Source organism: Tursiops truncatus, chromosome 1 (assembly GCF_011762595.2).
Source record: "Tursiops truncatus isolate mTurTru1 chromosome 1, mTurTru1.mat.Y, whole genome shotgun sequence".
Classification (NCBI taxonomy): domain Eukaryota; kingdom Metazoa; phylum Chordata; class Mammalia; order Artiodactyla; family Delphinidae; genus Tursiops; species Tursiops truncatus.
Window position 1 is genome coordinate 133,007,181 of NC_047034.1, and position 12,550 is coordinate 133,019,730.

General features: G+C 40.5%; 1 long non-coding RNA gene across 2 annotated transcripts in view; it reads right to left on the reverse strand.

The window, feature by feature from the left end:
• Positions 1–5,927: 5,927 nt before the first annotated feature.
• LOC109551068 (uncharacterized) overlaps positions 5,928–12,550 on the reverse strand; it is a 254,777-nt gene continuing 248,154 nt past the window's right edge. Inside the window, exons 7-10 of one of the 2 annotated variants that reach the window (XR_012324550.1) lie at positions 11,183–11,301; positions 9,057–9,115; positions 6,820–6,898; positions 5,928–6,144 (exon numbers count right to left, since the gene is read on the reverse strand). This is a non-coding gene — a long non-coding RNA (uncharacterized lncRNA). The remainder of the gene's footprint in view (positions 6,145–6,819; positions 6,899–9,056; positions 9,116–11,182; positions 11,302–12,550) is intronic. The other variant, XR_012324548.1, reaches the window with a different exon arrangement.

Genomic DNA, 12,550 nt, shown 5'->3' on the forward strand with positions numbered 1-12,550 from the left:
ACAGTGAGAGGCCCGCGTATGGCAAAAAAAAAAAAATAAAAAAAAAAAAAAGCTAGTCTGTACTTGAGATCAATATCTTCCACCTTAAGATGCTGATTTTAGTTTATGAACTCTCAGCAATCAGAATACCCCAAAATATGGGTTATGGGATCTTACAACTTTAGGTTTGTCAAACTGAGGACCTCCCCCACACTGTTTAAAAATAAACAGGCTATAAAATCATGAAACTTCAACTGTTTTCAGTTCTAATCTCTCTAATGGAGATTGTGCCAAGTAAAATCTCAGAAGTAAGTGTAAAGGCACAGAAAATAGCTGGGTTATAATGAGCCTTAGCTTCTTGCAGCTACCTTAGTTTCAGCCGAGTACAGTCACATAACATTGGAAATAGCCCATCTGGCTGAAATTCAAAAAGAATAAACCCTTCTCTTTGTTAAGGCAACTTTGAGGCCAACTAGACAACCTCTGGGATATGTCAACAAATCCTGACTTTCAAAAATATTTTTCCCATTCCGATGTTTTTATTTTCTCCAACCGGATTGTAATTTTATTTGTACAATTCATTCATATATCATGTATTCATTCTTTCACTTCACAAATACTTATCGAGTGCCTTATGTAAACTTACAGTTCCTACCTTGGTTGGTATATAGCAGCTTCTCAGTAAAAAGGGTTTGAATAATGCCATTTTTCATCCGTCATTGTACTCATGTTCATCACACTTATAGCCTGTCAACTTGTGTTCATTCATTTAATAAATCTTTATTTATTGTTCTTGAGCTACTATGCCAAGCACTGGGGACACAATGATAAATCAAACACCATGGTCCTTGCCTTATGTGGCTTATGGTCAAAGATTCTCACAACACATATCAAATTTTTATTGGGATGAAGGAGACATGCTCATCAGCTCGAGTGGAAAAAGAACTTTAGATAGAAATTTCTCAGAAGTAACATTTGTCCTGAGATCTAAAGAGTGAGTACATGCTTCTCTAGGTGTCTTAGATGGGGTTTCCTAAAGGCAGCCCTGAGACACTGGTTCCTGCACTAGAGGTTTATCACAGAGAGATGGGAAGCCAGGCAACAGTGTGATCTCAGGCACAGCTGTGCAGAGAATAGCTTCAGCCAGACCCTGCGGGGAGACCTCTGGATTGTAAGCCTTGCCTCAGAATTGCCCCAATCTATGCAATTTTGCTGGCTTTTCAAACTGTCGCTTAGCACCATTGGTTAAAGGTCCTTGTGCGAGGGGAGTTTAAACACCCAGGAACTTCCGGCTAGCAATGCCACTCCAGTAACCAGAGGGCAACCATCAACAAAGGAGCTGAAGGTGCTGCACAGAAGGGTAAGGTACACAGAATTGATAAAAATGGCTCCTAGGGGATAGTGGGAAGCACTAGTATTGTCCTTTACTCTAGATGAGGGCCAAGTATTTCGGTATATGCAAAGCTCCTACAGTGGAACAAATCTTTGCCAGGATGAGGGCCTGAAAGAAATGCAGAATGGTTAGAGCCAGCCAAGATTGTAGATTGGCATGGGATGGGCTGGAAAGGCAGGAAGGCTGGTCATAGGTTGGGTTAAGGCCCTGACTTCCATCCAAGAGCAATGGGAGGACACTGAATGCTTCTGAGCAGGGGAGCAGCATATTTGCATTTGCATTTAAAGGCTTCCTCCAGCTAGAGGATGGAGAATGGATTGAAGAGATACCTGTGTGCAGGCAGGTAGACCCAGTTAGAAGGTTATCTAGAAAAGAAATGATGATGGAGTGGAATTGGGTAGTGGTAAAGAGAAGCAAGCATATTGGAAAAATTTTAGGAGGTAAAACCACTAGGAATTGCTGATGGATTGGATGGAGGAGGGGAGCCCTGGGAAATATCAAGATTTGTGGCTTACCTGGCCAGATGGATGGCGGTTTCATTCATGTGAAATTGTGAACACTGGAATGCTAGGTCTCAAGGCTCAAAACTAAGAAATATACACACACTATTCACAGGAGGAGGCCCGTCACCTACTGACTGTCTAATTCCCACAAGAAATTACCTGCTTCCTAGGTAATATTTTTTGGAAACAAGCAGAGAAATTACAACCATAGATCAATTTCCAAATAGGGATTTCACAGACCTAGACAAACATTAGCCAACTTGCTCCAGGGAACGTACCATCCTATGAATGGGATGGGACTGACTGGGAAGAGAGACCTAGTATAGAGGAAAGAATTAAAACGTTAGACAGAATATAATTACTGTTCATGTATGTGATTCAACTATAAGCCTAAATGACTCAAAGAAATTTTTAATTGAATGCAATAATGAAGATTCTAGCCCACAGTTGGGTACCAAAGTTGGTTCTAATTCTTCTGCATTCTAAATAATACTGGAATGGATATCAAAGGGATTGGTATTACTGGGTCAAAGGGAATATAATTCCAAAGCCCTTGGAATTTGCTTGCCCTTTAGTAGTGCTTCAATGCACTTTTCCTGCACCCGACCCTACACCCTTAGTTTTGCTAAAGAGAAGTATGTTATAGTCTCAGGGTAGGGGGTAGCATGTTATGGTTTTAGCTTATTTGTATTTGATTTCTTGTATGATTAAAGTTTTTGGTGTCATCTTCTTACCCATTTTTTTAAAAGGTTTTTATTTACTTCACCCAAATATATGCCATTGTATTAGTAAATTTTCTTATCAATTTCTATGAATTTTTTACATATGACAATGTAAACTTTGTGTATTTAAACTTTGTATATTTAATGTAAATACTTTCCCAAGTATGTTATTTTATGTCCAGAGCCTTTAATTCTAGTCTACAGAAATAAGATTTTCCTTCCACATTTCTTCACTGCTTTTTTTTTTCCTTAGTTTAGAAAGTGTTCCCTTATTTACAGATAACAGTGTATTCTGGAATTTTTTTTTTAATCCAACAAGGCATGGGGGTTGGTAATAAGAATGTGTATAGATAAACCAAAATCAGTCATGTGGTTTTCATGTTGAAGCTGAGTGTCAGGGTTCATTATACCATTTTATTTTTTTTACTCTATAAAAATCTTTATTGATTTTTAAAAGTTATTTCTAATTCAAAGACCAGAAACATAGTTCTGCATCACTGCTAAAAGTTTTCTCACTGGGCTTCGTATTCCAGTCTTCTTTCCTACGATCTATTCTCAACATGACAACCAGGGTGATCTTTTAAAATGGTGGCATTTTAGCTCCCTATTTGACCCAAAGACCTTCAGTGGCCTGCAAGGCCCTAGGTGATCCATATATCCCTGTCACTCTTTACTGCTCTGATTTCACTACTGCTCTTCCCCTTTGCTGACTCTCCTTCAGTTATACTGCCCTCCTTGCCATTATCTGAACAAGTCAAGCACACTCCCACCTCAGAGCCTTTGCACCTGCTTTTCTTCTGTTGCTCCAGATTCCTGCATGTGAACTCCATTTCCTCCAGGTCTTCCTCAAATATTCCCTGATCAGTGACACTCTCCCTGAGCACTCCATGGAAAATAGCATCTCCCCCATCTCTCTATCCTCTTACCCTTCTTTTACCTCAGATCACCATCCATAGTATGTAGTTACTTCTTTATTTATAATCTATCTTTCAGAATCTGAACTCCTTATGGGTCCTTCTCAGTTTTCATTTTAAGTATATTTCCAGTACCCAGAACAGTGCTGAAAAAAGAAGTAGTCATTAAATAAATATAGGTTGAATAAATTAATGCTATTCAGGCAAAGATTCAGATGATATTCTTAATAATACAGAGAAATGTTCATGCTGTAATGCTAAGTGGAAAAAAAGCAGAACACAAAATTTTCACCTTTGAAAAAAATTATGAGTTAAAAATATCAGGGAGAAAATTCAGGTCCCTCTGAATGGGAGCATTTGTGTGATTATTTTATATATTTGCAAGTTTTTGTCAAAGACTTTTATAATAAGTATGTGAACTTTAAGAAAATATAGTAGCAAATTATAAATCTAAGTTTTCACTTCTGGGGCAATATCTTATATGACCAGTAATAATATCTGTACTCTATGAAAACACTCAAAATATATGTCACTCGGTTCTCCTGGACAACATAAAGATAAGGATGCTAATAATTTTATACTAAGGTGCTTAGCGAATGTCATTGGCAAGAAAAAATACACACTGAGTACTTGATATGCTCCAGGTGCTGAGGTAGATAACTTGGGAGTTTAAATGTAAGTAGGGATAATGCCTATCTTGTTTACTGTAAAATCCCTGGCACACAGCACATCAAAGAGTACAAAGTATGTGCTAAATAAGTAATTATTGAATACATTAGGAGATAGGACTTGGGGCTACCACCTTCAAGCAATTTAGACTAAGTGAGAATTAACACCCAGAGCCCTAGACTTTGCTTATTATTTTACAAGATTTATCACACTGACAATTATTTATGTATACATGTCTTTCCTCCTAAACTGTAAAGTTTTGGTGGCAGAGGCCATATCTGTTTTGTCAACAACTGTATTCTCAGTGCCTAGCCCAGAGCCTGCTACATAATTGGGGTCCTGATAAATATTTGTGGCACGACTGATAGATGGATATGCCCAAAATTCCCAGCTAAGTTGAATGTATTAAAAGGCATGAGAGATACAAAGATGTTTAGAGAATTTAGGGAAGCAGAATTTACATCTTGTTTAAAGGAATCTGCAAAATACAAGGAAAAGAACTGGCATTGAGCTTGACCTTAAAGAATAAATCAACAATTTTCAGGTGTTATAAGAAAGTAGGCATGTGTCATTTTAAGCAAAAGGAATAGAATGATCAGTGGTATGAGATGTGCTTCTGTGAGCTTTTACTATTTGGCACCTTTTGAAAAGTTAATCCTATTTAAAGAAAAGTTTAATTGTGGGGACCGACAGCTGGTACCTTAAGTGCCAGATGCGGTTTTGTTTTATAGTTAATGGTGGCAACACTGCTTAATTGTATATTTACAAGCAAACACATGTCGTTTCATGAAAACTACTTGATAATTACACAGCGACTACTGGAACCCCTGATAATTACACAGTTACACGTGTTACTGCTACCAAGTTACCTCCTGATAGCTGAGTAATTAACTTGTCAACTCAGCAAATGGGGCTGGAGGGGAGGCATCTAAAACGCTTATTCCTTTTCTTACAGATGTCTGTGGGTTCCTTCAGCACTTGTTGAATTTGGTACCGTCCTCCTCTTGGTCATTTGGCACTTAACGTAGAGGCTGAAACACTTTCTGCCACCCTAAAATACCTAAACCTTTTCACACTTCCAGTGATTTTAACACATTTTGCCTTGCTGCTAATTTTGGGCGTATCCACCCATCAGTCCATCCATCCATTCTCCCATCAGTCCATCCACCCATCCATCCATCAGTCCATCCATCCATTCATCCATGCATGCATCCATCCAACATCGCAGAAATGTTGATTGAACCTGTCCTATGCGCCAGGGCCTGTCTGGAAGTCACTCTTCCCACTTCAGAAAGCAGGGTGTTATAGCCCAAAGAGCATGAATCAGTTTTCAAATTCAGGAACTTCTACTCTTCAGGTCTCTGATTTTGTGCAATTTTCCTAATCTATAAAATGGGCCTAATAATGCTCAACAGGGTGGTTATTAGCATGACAGATAACGAAAAGGACTAGTATAAAATAAGCACTCAATAAATTTTAACACCCAACCACTGCCCACCTCCCACTACCAGGCCCCAGTTAATCTTAACTGTTTCATGTCTTCATCAAAATAGATCCCAAAGAGCCTCTACTTGGGATTGTGTATATGGTCAAAATTAAAATAACTACATTAATTTTTTTAATTCTCAAAAGTCAGCTGTATTAACTAAATCAAAAGGCCTCTTATCAGAATATATTGAAATCAATGATTTTGCTAAATGGTGTCCCAAATACCTGAAATGGTAGAGACAAATAAGCAATACAAGACTTTTTTCCTATTTTAATAAAACCATTGCCCAAGTCAAAAACATAAGTCACAATCACACATATCCACTTAGAAGGTAGAATTCAGGAGTCCTCAGGGGGGCCTGGTCATTTGAGACTTCTCACAGCCCTCACTTCTGCTCCCTGCTTTAGCATTCCCCGTCACAAAGCTTCAGTTCGTAAGGAAGTGGCTCTCTGTCTGAAGAACAGGGCACCAGACACTGTGCAGAGACACAAATAAAATAGAAGGTGAAAATAACACCTACCTCTGGGATTAAATATTATTGAGGCTGAGACAGATTAATGACTTGCCCATGTTAATGAAAGCAGGAGGTAGCAGAACTATAGTTCAAACTCATCATCCCAACTCCTAACCCATGCTCTTTAGAGAACATCACCTGCCTCAAGCCAGTCTGTACAGGGCCTTGAAAAACTTTCATCCAACGCTTTATTATTTGCTTACATTTATTAAGTGTCTACTACATGATGATAAAATGTCATGCCCTAGAGGAATAAAATTATGTTTAACTAGCATCTAATCAATGCCTGCTATGTGGCAGTCACAAATTTTCCATACACATTAGCTCATCGGATCATCTCAACAACTATGTAGGAAAGATACTGTCATTATCCTCACTAGATGCAGGAAGAAACTGAGGCATAGAAAGCTTATATAACCTGCCTGAGGTCACACCCCATAAGTGGTACAAGTGAGATTTGAACCAAAGCTGACTGTCTGTGAAGGCCACACTGTTAGCCACCAGGCCAGCCCTGCTCTGTTTTGCTGAGATAGCTGCAAGGCCCAGCACAGGACTGGAACAAGGGCAAATGTGCTTCAGACCTTGGACATGAAAAGCTCACAGTCTAACAGGGAAGAAAGACACAGAAACAAATACCATTCAACGTGCTGCGTGTTACACTGTGTGGTTGTGATGGAGCCAGGATCCCAAATGCCTGCTCAGTCACTTCAAGCTCCTGAGAAAATATAACATAAAAGATGCCAACCATATGCACCCTGGTTATTCCTTGCCGTGGTTTTCATCTGAATCCCTGCCTACTCTAGGGAACTGGAATAGATCCCATGTGGAATAAGCAAATTTCAGGGGAGAACTCTAAGACAGAGCTCAGATCAAGCCCAAGTAATTAGAATTAGTTTCCCCATTTTCAGTCTCTCATGGTACCTGGTCCCTCCTAGCCCTCTAAGTCTTGGAAACTCCCTAGCAAAAGGTCTACCCAGCCTAAATTTTACATTCCAGACACAGAGGAGGAGAGAGTGTCATAAGGTAAGGAGTCACCTTGACCCCTTTGCTCCTCCAACAAAAGGTCCTTCTCACATGACCAGAATGCTCCTTCTGGCTAAAGAAAAGGAGCGGACTCTGTGTCAACATGACAGAGGGCTGGCCAAGTGCAGTGGAATCTCAGAGGATCTGTATGCACACCCGTTTGAGGAGAAAGAGAGGTTTCACAGAGGAGAGGATGTTTCAGGGACGACTAGGAAATGCCAAACACATGGGGAAGAAGAGAATTCCTGAAAGCAGAAATGTATGGAGGCACAGGATGGGAATGGTCAAGAAATCCAAAGTGTACCTGGGCACCTGAACAGGGAGAAGGAGGCTCTAGGAGTCACTGGGATAGATGATAAAGAATTTAGCCTGTTCAGTGGAGTAGTTCTAATTGTTCATGGGAGATCTTGAAGCATGGAAATGGCATGATTTATTTTAATCAGACCAGGGCCAGGAAGACAAGTCAAGAGCCTATTTCAGTTTTTCAGAGAGTGTGGGTTTGTGAATAAGCCGGAGATAAACTCGGGGGCTATTTAACTACTAACATTCAGGGCTTAGTGTCAGATATGGGGAGAGAGGAGGCAGGGATTGAAGAGTGTGCCTCAAAGCCTTCAACAGAAGGGAAAGTGACACATAAAAGTAAACACAACCACTAAAACCCCATAAACCTATTGTTAAAGAATTATGATTGCAAACTTGCCAAATAAATGGGCAAAGCTTAAGCTTCGTTCTCCTGTTTTCCTGATGGGTAGATGGTGCTAGTCATGGGTGGTAAGGCAGGAAAAGAGAGAGATTTAACCTGACTTCCAAGTGCAGCTCTTCTGTCCAAGTCCTAATGACATCCCTACTGTAGGCTATAGTGTCCAGTGTGGGTTTGTAACCTACCTGTCTGTGCAGAATTTCCCACTAGTGGCGGCTTTTCACTTACATATATCTGCTCTGAGCACCAGAATGTTAACTTTCAGATTTAATCTACCCAGCCAAGATATTCATCAACAAAAATGCTGAAATCTAATCTGTAACTCAATGAATGAAATAAAAGTATTATTGATAATGACTGAACCTGTTCTCTGAAATTGCAATAGTTTAAATAATAGCTGATGTTTGCTTGGAACTTTCTTTGTTCCCTGCCCTGTACTAACGGATTTATACACAGATTGCTAATGCAACCTGTGATGTAATATAAATTTCATTTAAGGTGCCTATTCTCCTCCCAGATTTGCTCCCTATAATTCTCCACAGCATTACCAAATACCATGGGAGCAAAAATAGGTTCATTGCTTATTTGGGCCAAAGCTTAATAGAACTTTTACAGTTGGAATGGGAGACAGTGAGGTATAGTGGGAAATGTTTGGGGCTTTGAAGTTAGAGAGAACTGGCTTCAGTTCAGCTCAGTTCAATTCAGTGCAACAGAGAGACACTGAGTCCCTACCACAGGAGTCTTAATAAATGTGTATGACTTTAAGGTAAGCACTGAGCTCGGGAGCAGGTATACAAAGAAGAGTGAAGACACAGCACCTGCTCTTAAGAAGCTTACAAGTTACTGGGAAGAAGAGGCACATAAATAGATACTTTCAAAATAAAGTGGACAATATTAAGATCAAGGTAAAAAAAAAAATACTATAGGAGCACGAGGGAGAAACACTTAGCACAGCTGAGATGATTCCTGACCTAGGTCTTAAGACATAAGGAACATATCCCAGCCAGGAATGGCGAGAATCCAATTTTAGGCATTGATTACATTATAAGTGAAGTCACATAGGAAGGTCACATGTATGAAAAATTATTAAAAAAACATAAAGTGAAAAGCAGGGCATATTGACTGTGTGAGCCTGGGCAAATTCCCTTACCTTTCTGAGTCCCAGGTTCCTCATCATAAAAAGATTATCAGCAATGTCTCTGTCACTAGCTGGTTGCAAAGATTAAAGATGAAAACCAATTAAGTACCCAGAACACTGTTCATATCAGAAATTCAAAGAAAGATAAAACATTTCTTCTATGGGATGTTAATAGGTGTTTTCTGTTAAGTTGCATCTATGGAGTTGACTAATTTCAAACTTTGAGCAGATTTCTTTAACTGGAAGCTTTAATATGCTAATTCTCATTATGGACCTTTAAGGAAATGAGAGAATATACTTTAAGCTTTTCCAAAGTTTTTTTTTTTTTCCCTAACTAAGCATCCCAAAGACTCATGATCCATAATAGCACTGGGAAGTACTGGCCAGTGAGAACACGGGATGCCCAGCACAGCTTTAATCCATCTTAGCTTTAGGGAAACTGTGTTTCATTAGTTCATCTCTATATTTGAAAGCCAGAATATTTTTTGTCCTATGACAAACTGAAGTCTATGTCACAATGACCCACAGTGATTAAGGGTTCTATGTGTGTAAAGGCATTGAAGAGTTTCAGCTTTAGAATAGCTGATTTGTGAGAAGGGCTGGACTTCACTCCCTGGTCTCTTAAGTGTTTGAACTACCATCTGGAATGATAACCCCTTGCTTTATAAGCAAGGAGGCAGCCTGATATGGTGACTCTGAGCTCTATAGTAATGGGAAGAATCAATTAGATTCTCTGGGCCCATTTCCAATTCTGAAAAACAAAATACCGTTATGCATCATCTATCAGCCCTTCTCTTAGATTCTGCAACAATATCACATCCTAGGTCAACCTAGAGAATACTCAGTCTCAAACCTCTAAACTTGGTGAGGCAGGAAGCCATGGCTTACGGAACAGAATTCCATACTTCCAGGGGGATTCCATACTCAGTGATACCTGGGCAGTAAGGTAACAGTTCCCAGAAAGAACGGATGTGCCAAGTGGAAAGAGAATAGTATCTCCATCTAGCCTATGGCTTTTTGAAAGAAAATAAGGACTAACAGCCTGTGTTAAAAAGGAGTTGAAGGAGGACAGTGAGACAGAGAAGACTGGGAAGAAAGTTATTTGCTTAAGTGCAATGTGACCAGTTTAGGAGACTTCCAATTCTTCACCCAGAGTTCTTCCAAAGTTATATATATTTGTAACTGTCCAGTAACCACATCCACCTACTGAACAGACAGCTCCAACTTAATGTGTTCAGAATAGAAATTGTGTTTTTCCTCCTCTACATAACTCTGAAGCAAGATGGTTTGAAGAGATCCCGCAGGTCTGGGGAGGCAACTTCCTGCATCAGATTGAGTGGTCCTCACAGCACTGGTGTAAGCGGACAGGAGAGTATTACTAGGGATTTCAGTTTCCTTTGTCCTCAGTGCTTTCCCTGGCACTATCTTATTTAATCCCTAATCCAAATACCATGGGAGCACAACTCCAAAGCCATGTACCTTTGACTAAGCTGTCTCATCTGAGGATGTCAGAGAGTTGGTACAGATGATGGTAGAGCCCAGGGATGCTGAGCTCTGGCCCTGGGGAGAGGCTGCTCCTTGTTCTACATCGTGCTCTCTGTCACGAGTGAGCATCTCAAAAGTGCTGACTACCACTAGAAGGAACTGTCAGGCAGGGGAAAAAAGGATAGGATACAAATTCAGCAACTATCTCATGTGATATACTGTGATCACTGTGCTTCCTGTGCATGTTCACCTGAGAGCCCCTCTCTCACACACACACAGCTCATCCCACCTCCCGTCCTGTCTCTCTCTCTCTCTCTCTCTCTCTCTCTCACACACACACACACACACACACACACACACACACACACACCCTCTGCATACTTTCTGAGGACACTGGAAAAAAATGTAAAATATATTTTGAGCTACCACACAGCTCTCCCCAGCTTACATTTTATCCACATTAGCTTTCATTTATTGAGCACCTATTGTGAGCTTCTGCTGTACATGCCCAACCCAATTTAATTCTCACAGCATTCCTCTGAAACAGGTATTATAAATTGCATTTTGGAGACAAGGAAACTGCGGCACAGCAAGTTTCAAAATTGTTGGTGGTCACAAAGCTGGTTAGAACACAGGGGTGGAGGAAAAAGTACCTCAGATGAAGACCCAAGGTCTTCAGGCTGCAAAGCCTAGGATTTGGCCAAGGTGCTTGGCTGTCTCAGTGGGCTCTGTTGGTGTGGTGCTGGGTAGGCAATTCTATCAAGACAGCTTTCTGGTGAAGAAAAGTAATTTTAAAAATTACTGCTCCCTCCATTGCCTTAAACTTAACACTCACAGCAGTTGGGAAAGTGTATATCAAAGAGAGTTCTCATCCCTTCTCTCTGGAGCAGAAAAAAAAAGATCTAATGAATGTTATTTCATCCCGGTTCACCTGAGTTAATCGAGGAAAGCAGGAAGCATTTCTTGCTGCCAAAGACAAAGTCCAGAGGCCTCCCTCAAGTGCAGCAACACTGACACCCAGTGGCCAAGTCAGCCCTCCCCAGGACCTCTCTGAATCTCCTCCCACAGCCCCTGGTGGGAGGCCCTCCACCTCTCTCAGACTCTCGGGGTGGGTGTGCTGAGGAGGACAGAACTGTTGAGAAAGAAACAACCACTGGGTTGAGATAGCTGCCAGTAGAGTCCATTTTTGCTCCCATCAGAAGGCAAATACTGCTGCAGGTAACTGATGACAAAGCTAGCTCGTGGCCTGAGAGAACAGGACAGGAATAAAGAAGCAGACATAGAGAATGGACTTGAGGACACGGGGAGTGGGAAGGGTAAGCTGGGACAAAGCGAGAGAGAGGCATGAACATATATACACTACCAAACATAAAATCGATAGCTAGTGGGAAGCAGCCGCATAGCACAGGGAGATCAGTTCGGTGCTTTGTGACCACCTAGAGGGGTGGGATAGGGAGGGTGGGAGGGAGACGCAAGAGGGAGGGGATATGGGGATATATGTATACGTATAGCTGATTTACTTTGTTATACAGCAGAAACTAACAGAACATTGTAAAGCAATTATACTCCAATAAAGATGTTAAAAAAAAAGAGAGAACAGGAAATTAGACTTTCCCCCCCTAATTTCTGTATTTCATTATTTAATAATTTATATATCCCTTAACTGTGTTCCAAATATAGGCAACTTAAAAAGATGCGTTGATATTTGGTTAGGTAATCCATTTTATAATTTGGTGAGCAAGATGAAACAAAGGTAAACAATGAGAGAAACAAAAACACAGGTCTAGATTGAAACCTACACAACATGCATCACTAAAAAACGCAGCCCAAAGGTATGGATGGGACATGGATTCGCCTCTGGGTCTTCTGTAAACCAATGGAAGGATGAAGGCCTCATTGGTTACAGTCTATGAGATAAAAACAAACCATAAGCCAAAGAGAACACAACTATTCCTAATAGGGACAGCAGGGGATAAAAACAAACCAGAAAACACCTCTCCTGATGTCTTTACAGAGAGGGC